Genomic DNA, 2,861 nt, shown 5'->3' with positions numbered 1-2,861 from the left:
CAACAATATTGAGATGGATTTTATGTAAGTATGAGAGCTAATACCATACAACTAATTCTAAATTTTAAGGAGAAATACAAAGTAACTACAATATTGAAAGGAATCTTGGAGATGAACAAAGTTGGAAAGCTCCATTCATCAAGACAGTAAGGAACCGGCACGAGGATGAACAAAGCAGCGTAACAGCAAAGATGGCTCAGAAATAGAGCCCGCTTCTACAATGACCATATTTTCAACAGAGGCGCTAAAGCAATCCAATGGGGAAGGAAAAGTCTTTTTAACAAATGGTGCTGAAATACCCATATGGAACAAGTATCAGAAACCTGACCCATGCCACACTCCATACTTAAATATTGAGACACATCTTTGGCCAGGTGCAGTGGCTCACGCCTGTGATCCCAACACTTTGGGAGGCCGATGCAGGTGGATCACGAGGTCAAGAGATGAAGATCATCCTGGTCAACATGGTGAAACCCCGTCTCTACTAAAAATACAAAAAATTAGCTGGGCATGGTGGCGTGCGCCTGTAATCCCAGCTACTCAGGAGGCTGAGGCAGGAGAATTGCCTGAACCCGGGAGGCGGAGGTTGCGGTGAGCCGAGATAGCGCCATTGCACTCCAGCCTGAGTAACAAGAGCGAAACTCCGTCTCAAAAAAAAAAAAGAAAAGAGAGATGCATCTTTAAGTTTAAGAGCTAAAACAATAAAGCATTTGATGAAAAACACTGAAAATATCTTCATGATGCTGGGTAGGCAAAGGTTTCTTGGGTCAAAGAAAGTAGTAACAAGAGAATTGAATCTCCTCAAAATTCTGTGAATGAAACGACACCATAGAGAAAATGATTAGGCAAGCCACAAGTTAAAAATAATTTACAAAACATATCTGACAATGGACTAGTGTCCAGGGCAAAGAATTCCTGTAACTCAGCAATAAAAAAGACAATACATCCATACAATATTATTCATTGAGGAAATAAATTAGTTATCAAACCGTGAAAAGATACAAAAGAACCTTACATGCATATTATATTTTATGAAAGCAGCCAATGTGAACGGGGTACATGCTGTATAATTTTATGTGACATTCTGGCAAAGGCCATAGTATGAAGACAATAAAAAGATCAGTGGTTGCCAGAGATCAGAGAGGGAGGGAGGGACCAATAGGTGGAGCACAGGAAGTTTTTAGGGGAGTAAAACTATTCTGTATGATACTGTAATGGTGGCTGTCATTACGTATTTGTCAAATGTTAGAGAATTTCATCAAATGCTTTTTTCCTGTATCTATTGAAATGATCATATGGGGTTTCTCCTCTATTCTATTACTGTAAATTATAGATTGGTTTTCAAATATTTATCCTTGCATTCCAGTAATAAACCCTACGTGTTTATGTCATATTATCCTATTTGTGTATTGCTGGATTCAGGTTGCTGATAATTTTTTTTGCATTGATGTTCATGAGAGAGATTTACCTGTGATTTTCTTTTTTGATAATGACTTTGTAAGATTTTGGTATTAGAGTTCTGCTGGCCCCTTAAAAGGGACTGGAAGTATTCCCTCTTCTTCTATTTGATAGAGGTCATACAACACAATCAATGAAATGTAATGTAAACCATAAGCTTTAATGAATAATGGGTCAACATCAGCTCATCAGTTGTATTAAATCTGTCCCACTAATGGCAGATGTTAATAAAGGACAAGTGAGGGATTGGGTGGAAGAAGAGGAAAACTCTTTGTACTTCCCATGCAGTGTCGCTGTAAGTCTAAAACTGCTCCCCCTAAAATCTATTAAAAATGTAGGAAGAAAAGAAAGCAATTCAAAAAAGGGATAATCCAGTTAAGAAAAGCTGGGCAAAAGATGTGTATAGATAATTCACAAAGGAAATATATAAAAATGGCATAAGTACATGAAAAGGTGCTTAAATCATTAGTCATCAGGGAAACGCAGAAAGAAATAAGACACCATTACTCACCAGAATGTCTAAAATTTAAAAAGATTGACATAACCACGGACTGGTAAGGATGTAGAACTGGGAGTCTCATCATTACTGGTGGGAGTACAAAATGGAATGACTGCATTGAGAAAAGGTCTAGAAGTTTCTTATAAAACTAAATATGTATACATCTACCATAATACCCAACAATTCCACTCCTGGGTATTTATCCAAGAGAAATAAAAATCCATATTTCTTTCAACATGCACATGAATGCAAAACTCCTGTTGTATGCTGTGTTCTGGAGAGGCTGCAGTCTGGTGTGGGGAGCAGAGCAGTGGCCAGCACAGCACAGTGAGGTGACAGAGCATGGGGGCTCTAATAGGAGGTGGACAGGGCACACAGCCAGGCGCTGGCGTTCAAACCAGGTGGAAGGCAGAAAGAGCCATGAAGAAGTGGCCACTATTTTACCCCAATAATAGTCTATTTTTGTTGTGTCAAACTGGACTTTTTACATTTATCATGTTATTTAACTTTTAACATATGCTTAAGAGATGGGCAGAACTTCTGCCACTGTATGTGGGATTCGAGCCTGAAATATTAATAGGTCACTTGCTCTCCACCAGTGTGATAGGCAGCCCAGGGTCTGTACCCAGTCCGCTCCAGAGCCCAGACCTTTCCCCAAACATTTCCCCTTTCTTCTTTGCAGTTATCTTCACAACATTCTATTCTTAATTTTTTTTTTATAGGGATGGGGGTCTTGCTGTGTTGCCCAGGCTGGTCTTGAACTCCTGGCCTCATGTGATCCTCCCGCTTCTGCCTCCCCAAATGCTAAGATTAAGACATTAGGCACCGCCGGGCGCGGTGGCTCAAGCCTGTAATCCCAGCACTTTGGGAGGCCGAGGCGGGTGGATCACGAGGTCAAGAGATC

Source organism: Cebus imitator, unplaced genomic scaffold (genome assembly GCF_001604975.1).
Source record: "Cebus imitator isolate Cc_AM_T3 unplaced genomic scaffold, Cebus_imitator-1.0 Scaffold125, whole genome shotgun sequence".
NCBI classification, from domain to species: Eukaryota; Metazoa; Chordata; class Mammalia; order Primates; family Cebidae; genus Cebus; species Cebus imitator.
The sequence above is the reverse complement of the archived record's forward strand: the minus strand, read 5'-3'. Positions refer to the sequence as shown.